Raw genomic sequence first — 11,096 nt, 5'->3', positions numbered from 1 at the left:
CCTCCCCCCCCCCCAGATATATTTTTCCACCGATAAAAAATACGTATATCTTATTTTTCCATACTCTATAACTATAAAATGACCAGACGTCCCGATTTTTCAGCTTTTGCCTCGAATTTTTTCAGTGCTATTCAAGACACCGATTTGTCATTATTTTCAATGATTGTCAAATGATTTTCGGATCTTTTTATTCTTCTCCCCCGTTTCATACATTTATGAAGTGTCCCAAATTCAGGGCTAGGAAATCTGGTTACCTTACTAAAACATAACGTATCCGAATCAGACTTTTCCTTATGAGTGACTGAGAGAAAGAGAGAAAAAAAAGAGAAAGAAAGAGAAACTAGCCTATAAAAATGTGGGCGTCACGTTCATTTGCGTGACATAAATAAATTGAAACTGCCCGGGGCACAGGAATTTGTCAACAAACTCCACATCGTCTGGCGAATAGTAAAGTTGAATGAAAACTTCTCACGGGCCGCAACTTCGGATTAAACGAGCCGCACTCGCGGCGAGCACAACAAGCCACGGGTTAACCGAGCCTCAGACGATCAAAGTTCTATCGTTTTTGCATACCGGTTTCATGCAAATACGCCCAGCGCGCCGAATCTTCCACCTTTCCTCCAGATACCACCCGGAAAATACTCACAGTCTACTCTTCGCGCTCGGATATTTTTATCTTTTACTACCGCGACGTCTTTTTCTCTTTCTCTCTTTTATCTGCGAAGTCAGCTGCAAATAATAAAAAAATTATTCACCCAATTTGTTCACCACGTTTATTATCGTGCAATAATCCATTTAAAAATTTTCTAAAATTTTCTTAGATATAGCATAGATTCTGTGTAAAATGCCAAAATGAGAGAAAGGGAGAGAGAGAGAGAGAGAGAGAGTCGCATGTTTGAAATATTACACTTCTAGCCCCTTAGAACCGATAACTTTCGGAAAATCGAGCTGAAGATGCTAAAATAATTATAATTTCAATTACACCTTAATTAGGAACCAAAAAATTTTCTGCACGGTAATATCCGAAACGAGTTATCCGTTTCGGTGTCTTTCGCGATTTTTGCAATCCCGGGCGGCAACTGCACGCGAATAACTCCGATGCGAGCTGAATTCCCGTGACGTTGTAACGAGATGTCCGCGAGTAAATGCATGGATCTTTGGATCGTGAGAGCCACGCTCGAATTGAAATCGGCTTTACGTTTCTACGGATGTTCGGCATTAAGCCAAAGCCGATTATGATAACTCACCTACCCGATTCGCAACAGCTACAAGGGGTTGACTGCGCCCACTCCAAGGAAGCCTCGCCTGCCTCCTCCGGTTGCATACACACACACACACACACACACACACACACATATATATATATATATCCATCTGTCTCTCCCTGCCCATAGCTTTAATTGGTCCACGTTTCGTAACCCTCGTTAACTGTGACTCGTTGATGAGCATTCCTGAGCCGCCAGACGCAAGCAGTCGAAACAATACAGCAATTTGAAGGTGAATTGTCCGAAGGTGAATTGAACGAAAAATCCTCGAATAGAAATAACAAACGATAATACGCACAAACTATAAAACTATCAAAAAATAAGTACGCTGTTTCGCGACGCATCGACATTTTCGCGACTGATAAATTCTATTAAAGGTAGAGGTGAGAAAACACGAGCAAAGTACACGCGCAACGGAATCCGAGCGAAAAGGATATTTGGAAAACGGCAAAACCGTCGCACGAGAGACACGCTGATTAAAGGCTATGAAGGAAGGAGGATAATGGTCTTCTATTGATCTTATAATGCGCTTAAGCGATTACAACATTATCTATCCCGATTATAGCCTGTTAGTTGCTGAGATCGGCTGTACAACACAACTCTGGCGTTATTGTTGCGGAAATGGACCGACTTGCTCACCAACTGCACCGCGTATCAAATTTCGCTAGTACCGCCGACAATTCTCCGACACGACCGTGAAGCCGAGAATTATGCACGCTGCGGATCGAAGTTTCTTCAGGTCCTAAAACGCGATGAACGCGCACGTCCGATCTTCTAACAGAATCCATTTCGTTTAGCCGTCGTGAAACTTAGCATCACGGACGTTTACATCAAACGCGAATAATCAAGGATATTTCTCATTCTAATCCCGCAGAAAAGCATTAAAAGTTAGAAATACGCTAATTCAATTTTTATATTAATATTTCAATTATAATATTTCAATTTTCTATGTAAAAACGAGTGGCATGTGTATACATGATGCGCAGTTGGATAACATATTTTTACTTTAACATCATTTTTTTATGTCTTATCTATTTTATTTTATAATATTTCTGACTTTCATCCCTTTCCCTGCACACACTAACGGGACATATGTTTCCCCCATTAATAATAATCTTATTCAATTGAATAAGCAGTTTTTTAGCATTCAGAACATATGAACCTATCATTCTACTTATTGCCGTTGACAAATATGCCCTGCCAAAAATCCCAATGGAACGTCAGTGTCCCGGCACCAAATACAAAACTTTTAATTCTTTTGCTAAAATTACATTATATATTAATGTTTAACATTATACGTTTAATAAAATGAAAGTGAAAAAATTATACCTTTAAAAAATAAAATTAGAAACAAAATGGTTGAACTGTGTGACCCACAGTGAAATTTTGCGCACAACATTTTGAGTATTTAAAGTATACGTATATAAAAAATTGAGATTTTTGTTGTCATTTTTTGCCTGTTATTAACAACAGCTGTTTATTGTTATTAACACCATATATTTTCGCAACAGCACGGTTCAGAGTAGCATAATGACTTCAAATGACGTATCATTGATGTTAGATCGGTTATTTCTAATTTTTAATGTTTTTCTGCGGGGTTAGAATGAGAAATATCCTTGATTATTCGCGTTTGATGTAAAATTGATCCAAAGTGTAGTGACTTTGGAGATTCCTGAACCAATGTCAAATAATTTGTGATCGCTTTTAGATACAATACAGATAAATCTCTCATTTTCTCATCGTTTGAGATACGGTCAATATGTACCCTTAAACTTTTACTCCGGAGGTATCGCCAAACGCGATAATTAATGCGCGATGTCGTCGAGATTTTGGCCGACTTGTCCTGAACGAAATTGGCTGAGCATAAAAAAATGTTACCATTATCGGAGGCGAAAAATAGTTTCCGCGGATACGCGTACACGCCGACGTAAACGCATATGTAATGCCCCCCTCTCTTTCTCTCTCTATCTCTCCTCTTTCTCGCCCGCTCTGTTTGTGCCCGCGCATTATACATATTTATAGGGCACAAAGCGATAAGGGGCGGCAAGTGCGAAGCCAATTAAAGTGCAAATGCATGGAGATGCGGGTGGAATGCCAAGTAGCACGCTGACCGGGAAACTATAAAATCGAAACTCGACTAATCGACATCGTCCACATCGTGCCCGCATTCGACGCTCCCAGTTCGCCGAATGTCAAGAAAGGTACAGATAAATAACAAACGGACGAGATGACGTTGAAGCGAATAATTGAGGGAAGATAACATGAGAGAAAGGAGAATTATACGCGAACGAGAGCCGAACACACACTATCCTCGTGCGTCAGGATAATAGTTGGAAAACTGCCGCGAGGAAGAAGGAGGGGCGGAAGGGGCGCATTTTAATTAGACGTACGCGCCGGAGAAAACGCGACCGCTGACGGAAAATTAGCGCAGGAATCGGGGCCGCGATAATCAAGCGGCGAGCCCGTAAATGAAGCTCAGAACAGCTGCGTCGGATTATTTGTATTGTGGTTATTCGCGATATTTTCGGCGAATCGCGTTCGAAAGTCGCTGATCCGTAACAACTTAAGCCCTTTAATTTAGCCCGCTGTATTCGCCACATGGAGCGAATTAAATCACGCTATAGAGCGCGGATTAACGAGCACACTTGATTCCCGACGAGGGGAATGGCGTTTATTAAAAAGTCAACTAGGGTGAGCGCGCGCGCGCGCGCGCACGCACGCCAACGTGAAAAGAACGCCGCTGCCTCGAAATTATGCAACAATACAACCGGCACACGGCTGGCGCGGCCGGTTTCAGCCAAATATTAAGGTTAATAAATGAAACATAACAGGATTTCCACACGCCAGTTGCACACGGTGGAAGTTGCGGCAGCGCAGCAGCCAGCGGCAGCAGCCGCGAGCGCGCTCGTCGAGAATCGATCAGGACAAAGTCGTTCCGTATGGGGGAGGGGAGACCGCCGCGGGGGTGTGTAGCGAGAGGCGTCGGGGAGACGGGGGGATCTGGACGGCTCGCATTTATTGGAAATCAGATTATAACGCGGGCTACTGACTGTAAAGTAACAAATTATATGACACACTCGCCATGGTCGATTCAATATCAAGAGCGCGGCAAGGCGCCCGCCGATCCGCTAAGCTGGAAAATGTCCAAAGATATATCCCGTCGGCATCGGCGATAAATTTCAGCTTCACTATCTCGCGGGCCTGTATAATTTACGATGCTGATTTATTTCGCACCGCCGTTAACCCTTTTGCAGCCCGGATGTGTGGATGAGAGGCTCGTTTTTTGCTTATAATACGCGCGCCTATGTTTTACCGTCGCTGTGGCGACTCTGGCGTCGCGCTTCGCGCAGCTGTCCAAATTTTAGTTCCACTTTGGACCTGAGCTCTTCGACACTTGCATGTCCCAAAGGATCACTGTGTGTGTTTAATTCAACGGAAACTGAAGTCCTACTTGGCGTCTTGAAAGCGTACGAGATGCCACTTGTAAGTTCTGCAGAGCACCTCTTGGCATAGCTAGTAGGTTAAATCGAATCAAAAGAGGCTAATGTGAGCTTCAGAGTCTCAAAGTAAGCGTTAAACGAAATATTGAGGTCGCAAGTAAGAAAACGTCGACTCGATTTAAACCTTCCGAGTCGAAATTTTAGCAAAAATGGAAAGCAAAAAATGGTGAAACGAAGTCAAATCTTGCTAGAAGTATATCTTAAGATTTGTCTTTGTTCCACTGTTAAAAAAGCTCCGAATAAGACTGAAATATCTGCGTTTTTTTAAATAAATGTAAGCATCTCGTTCTTTGATGATAATTTTAATCGATTATTTGTCATTTATTAATGGCACTTACATGATCCGTGCAGAGATTCTCATTGGTCCTTTTATTTTGTAATTGAAAAAAAAATATCAGTCTTTTATTTATTTTATTTTTTCCAAATTTTAATACTCCACATTTAACTTAAATCCTCTAACATACCTGTACATTTTCTGAGGGATTTAATACACGTGAAAACTAAAGTCCTATTTGCCATCCTCTATAAAGAGGATCTTCATGAAACTAAACTAACAGATTAAATACAATGAAAATAGCTTAATATAAACTTCAAAGCATCAAAGTAGGAATATTGATCGAATGGAATATTGAGGTCGAAAGAGGGATCAAAATATTAATTTGAGTATATCCCGATGATCCAAATGATTGGGCGATTTTCGCGCGGTATAATACAATAAGTGCGGGATAAGCTCGCGAGAGCTTCGTGCATTTTTCTCAGTAAACAGACTTAAGTTCGAAAAAGAGCAAGAGAGAGGGGGGGGGAGAGAAAGAGAAGGATACAATGAATATCCGCTTCTCGTAAATCAACGTGCACGATAAATCTGGATGAAATGCAGAAGCTCGTTTTCTCGCCTTAAGTCGAGCGCGGCGGAATCGCGCTGTGCTGAACGTGACCAAAGGAAAGAACACGACGAGCCATTTCTTTAAAGCTCGAAACTATGGCACAGGATTACGGTTATAGTGTACTCCCAGGAAAACCTGCTCGATATCGCGGAATAACGACGACGGCCAACCGCGAGCGTTACCGAAATCGCGCTTTTCGTTGTTATTTTAACACGTTATTACGTTATTACCCCGACGCTATATCCAAGTGGAGAGTTCGAGCATTTCGAGGACGAGGCGAGATCCTCGAACTTCGAGTTTCATCTTTGCGCTGAATCGGATCTCCCGGGTGCGAAATTGCGAGGCGCGATGTGTATCTCCGCGAAAGTCATCGATCAAAATCCGATCGACGGGCGAGGCGAGAGATTGACAAAATAGTTTCGCACGACGCGTGTTCGATAAAAATTATACGCGCGCTCTGTCGCGCAAAATTCAGCGATCAAACACACGTGCTCGGCTTCTCGCGATTTTCTCCCCGTCCCGAGAGGCAAGGCGCGAAATTTGCGCTGCGAATCTCACGATAGTCGTCGGTCAAACAGGTGCTGTCAAGCGGCGAAGATAATGAACGACCTTTGAGAGACCGCGTCCGCTCCCGACTATCACCCGACGTTCTGTCTATTACCATGGTAATACCCTCGGCTTTCGTCTGCAGCGCCGCGAGCAGCTGCGCGAAAGGGCCCTTCGGACACGGCGATGCGCGTTTAAACGAAAATTATTAGATGCCCCCGATGGCCGACCGCATACGGTAGACGGCCATTACGGCGAGCCGGTCGGGTGCGGCACACCCCAATCTACCAGAAGGTTGATCGGATCGCTAAAATCGTGCAGCGCCGACTTCATTAGAATTTAACGCCGCGCAAAGTGGGCGCTAAGTGGATCTCTTCGTTCGACTGTCGTCCGCCGCACCTGCAACCACGGCTTTTCCACGGGCTACCCAACTGCAGCCGTCCGCGATATCTCGGATTTTTGACGTCCCGCCGGGCGGTCGACAGGCCGACGGAGCGTGCTCACGCGATTCAACTCGTTCCGGACGAGAGTCTTTTATTTTTCAACGAAGTGTCAGCCCCTCAAATGCACTATCGAACTTTGGAACTGTATATTAATTCGTTACTTTAAGTCGTTACTTGAAGCTTCCCTTAAATGCGATGGTTGGATTTAAGTTTAGAGTTAGGCGAGATTTTTTCCAGTTGAATTGCGATTGCAAATATAATGTCGCGTACATTATATAATTCAATTGGGATTTTCAAATTCAAATCTAAGTGAAAATCTGTGTATCTCACTTGAGACGAGTTTCAAGTAATATTATGAACCTCAGGCTCATGTTAAGAGTTGTTACTTGAAACTTGTCTCATGTAAAATACCCTAAATTTAGAGTAGTATCTTAGCTTTCCAGTGAAATTTTATGATATAAGTGGCATTATATTTGTAATCAACTGTAATCAACTATATTCAATTGAAATATTCACATCTAACCCTAAGCTCAAATCTGAATATCCTATTTGAGGTAAGTTTTAAGTAACGACTATCGATACAGTAGTATAACAACTATCGATATAAAAATATAACGACTATCGATGAATTCAAGTAACTACTTCAAGCCTGTATTAAAAGTTGGCACTTAAAACTCATCTCAAGTGAAAAACTCAAATTTTCATTCAAACTTAAATGCAAATTTTCCAGTTAAATTATATGACTTAATGTGATATTTATCACGATAATCGTGATTCAACAGAAAAATTCTCATCAAACCTTGAATTCAAATCTGAGTATTTCACTTAAGACTTGAGAGTTTCAAGTAATAACTATTAATATGGATGTTGGGCTCGCAATAGTCGTTACTTGAAACTTACCTTAGACAGGAAATACTCAAGTTTTAATTTAAATGAGAGTTTTTCATTTAAATCGTAATTAAAAATTTAATGTCGCATATGTTATATAATTCAAATAAAATTTCAAATCTATTTCAACTCTCTAAATTCAAATCCAAGTATCTCATGTGGAAGAAGTTTCAAGCAACCACTATTAATACGGGTCTTAGGTCAAATATTCCAAGATCAACTTTCGGCTTTCTACTTTTCTCCTCTTTTTCAAAAGACTCGGGAATTGTGTGTCAAGATTTTTATGAAATTTTATATCACCCATGTGATGCGTAAATGCAGATGGATCCCCCGCTTCCCTTTTCGCCCTATTTCATCGTCACGAGACCTTCGAAAGAGATTCTTCTCGTTCGGAAAATCCTCCAGTGATAAATTAACGGGGCTAACGTGTAGTTATTGAGTGGAGTAGATGTGCAGCGCAGTTAATCGCAGTTAAAATATATATGCGCTGCGACGTAACTGCGATCGCCACGTATCGCGGCCGCGCAAGTAATTAACGCGCTCTCTATCGGTCTATTGACAATTGATTTACTTTGCTGATCAGCTCGTAACATTTCAAGTTTATGAGAAACGCTAATCTCTATCTAATGGGGATATCGCGGACGGTCCGTATCGAATGATCGCTTTCGTATTATTAGTCAGATAGCCCGCCAATCGGAAGCACATCTGTTACAAGATTACATTGCCACCTACCATCGCATAATTTACGTGTTTACATGCATTGTATCGCACCATGTGTCTGAAGCGAATTGCAGGCGCGCGTTTAATCCGGAAATAGTTACTTCGTTTCGTGTTTCGTTTCGCCGCGTTGATCCGAGTCGAAATTTTGATTCCACGTTAATCCTGCAAATTTCATCAAATCTGAAGGATCAACGAAAAATCTTGAAAATATAATGCTATATTACTGTCTTACCTTGACATCGCAGATGACTGCTTACTGCCATTTTCTTTACACGGAGATATTGTAGAAGATATTGTAGCAAAAATTACGTCAAGATTATATTTTATTTTATAACGTTTTCTTTTTATAAACCTGAATTGTACTGTAAAATTGCATATATGTGGCACATATATATGTTTAAAAAAATTATTGTAAAAATAGTAAATTCGATTATCTATTGAATATATGATATAAAACATCATTCAATTGCAATAATTTTGTAGTAAAAAGTCAAACGTGCATGACATTAAATAAATGTAATAATTTTGGTCATAGTTTCTGTATGATTTAAGATCACTGAATTTTATTGCAATTTTTATTACAATGTTTTCTCGTGTATGTTGAAACTCGCAGATATTGAAGAGACTCGAAAAAACACTCGTTTAAGAATTATTTCACATTTTATTATCTCAATATATTCTAACAGAATTAAAATTTTCTTTTTAGAACGCGGACTGCTCGGCAGCGAGAGAAATCGAAAAGAACAGTAATCGTGAAAACTGCGGATCGACAATACGAGAACTTCAAATTCGCCACCTTTCGGCGACCGCGAATTCGGAACAGTCGCGATTCGACGATAAGGATTCGAGATTCGACAATGTTTCCGTACGAAATGACTAGGTGCACAATCTTGCTTTAAGCTATGAGCCAAATGAAAAAAATTGATTAATCAATCCATTATTAAGAGAATAAAAGAAAATAAAATATAATTATTCTTCTAATAATGACTGTGATTGAACAATTTGCTTACAACTTACAAGATTGTGGACTCAGCCGAAATCTAAAGGACTATCTACGATGAGATTGGCAGCAGGCAGTAAACCAAATGACTAATTATTACAAGAATAATCAAGAATAATCGTTTGTAATTGGTCAATTTGCTTACTGCTAACTACCAATCCCATTGTCGATGGACCTTGAAGACAACACACGATCGACTGTTCGTTCTGCGGAGAAAACATCGTGAAAATTAAGCGTACGCAGGCAACGAATGCACAGAACCAACACTCGCAGCACTGTCGCGACAGTCGTCCTGTCCCCGTCTACACGCAAAAAAAATTTCAGTTGGTGCCACCAAATAGAAACCAACTGAAAATTAGGTGATCAGAAGCGATATCTGTTATGAAAATTAATATTTCTGTTGTCGCAACCGAAAATATTCGTCTAAACACTCAACGATATTAGAATTCGGTTGAGGCAACTAAGAACAATTGACTATATAGAAGCCTCATAATTTTTCTGTTCCTACCGAGTTTTTATCTGATCCCTGAGCAACTGAAAATTCGGTTGCACCAACAGAATTGTTTTTTTCGTGTAGAAAAAACGCACATCTTTCGTAAGAATCCCGTAGAGAAGGTAAACATTCCCAGCCATCGATTATCTATTTAGTAAAGCCCGTTCCCTCCGCGTTGCCTCTCTTCGAACACTTCTCTTTACTTGGACGTACGACTATGTGCGTTATTCGTAGCGGGAACGAGATCAAAACATGAATTACTAGCGACGTCCTCAGCGCACCTACCTTATAGTACCTGTCTCAGCACCTACCTCAGCACCTACCTTAAGAGGATCGTGGGGCCGCTATCGAAATCCCTCGATGCATCTCCCAGCGTGAGAGAAACGTCGACAAGATTACGCGCGCAGGTGCATTCGATGCATAAAAACCACTCGCCAATTGCCACTCACGACAGCTGCACGGAAATCATACGCTGAGAAAAATAATATTTAAAAATTATCTAATATTTATTAGGTGGGTACCATTAACATATTTACTTAAATCAAAATTCTCTTCAATCAAGTAAATATGTTAAAATACCTATCTGATAAATATTTATTGATTTTTAGATATTTTTTTCTCAGTGTACGATAATTGACAATATACACTTATATAAATAATCTGCTTGTCTTTCTTTATTTAAAAAACAATAATCTATTTCCATTTTTTTATATCTTTACATTTTTATACATATATTTTTTATTTTATATTTTTATACATACAGATTCTGAAATATCCAGAAATTTCCCATACAGCATATCAATATTGCAGCAACATCGCAACAATGTTTCCTGCAAGATTGCAATATTGCAGAAATATTGTAAAATGTTGGTGCAAGATTGCAGCAGTGTTGCAGCAATGATAAAATATCCGCCTGAGAAATATTGCAGCAACATTGCATTATAATATATGTAGTGTTACCTTACATTGATATATTGATTGATAGATACACACGCGCGACTGGCAATTGGCGAAATATGATTTTAACGTGGACACGAGTAAACAATACATGCCGCAAGTGCTCGCTTATTATTATCGGTCACAAATTATTTACAATGTCCGATTATCTCAAAATATTTTACTATGATTTAATTTTTATATTTAATTTCGATCGGCAATGTATTAATTATATAACTTATTTAGCGGTAAACAAAGGATGTGATATGAACAAATGTCAAGCAATCAATTAGAAAATTGGTAAGAAAATGGGTGGGAGAAACAACACATTTTATTCTCATCTGTTCCTAATTGCTTTGTCTTTTTGTTTCTTTTTTTTCCTTTTTCTCTTTTTTTTTTTTTTTTTTTTTTTTTTTTTTTT

General features: G+C 39.9%; 2 protein-coding genes across 6 annotated transcripts in view; one reads left to right on the top strand and one right to left on the bottom strand.

The window, feature by feature from the left end:
• The window catches only part of LOC116842094, a 422,139-nt gene that overhangs the window by 182,173 nt on the left and 228,870 nt on the right, over positions 1-11,096 (top strand). The window lies entirely within an intron of this gene.
• The window catches only part of LOC116842095, a 332,290-nt gene that overhangs the window by 109,367 nt on the left and 211,827 nt on the right, over positions 1-11,096 (bottom strand). The gene's annotated exons all lie outside the window — the stretch shown is intronic.

The sequence above is a fragment of the Odontomachus brunneus genome, unplaced genomic scaffold (assembly GCF_010583005.1).
Source record: "Odontomachus brunneus isolate Ranch 3 - 2012 unplaced genomic scaffold, Obru_v1 Obru_scaffold_021, whole genome shotgun sequence".
Lineage (NCBI taxonomy): Eukaryota > Metazoa > Arthropoda > Insecta > Hymenoptera > Formicidae > Odontomachus > Odontomachus brunneus.
Note: the sequence above shows the minus strand (reverse complement) of the source record. Positions and strands in the feature narration are given on the sequence as shown.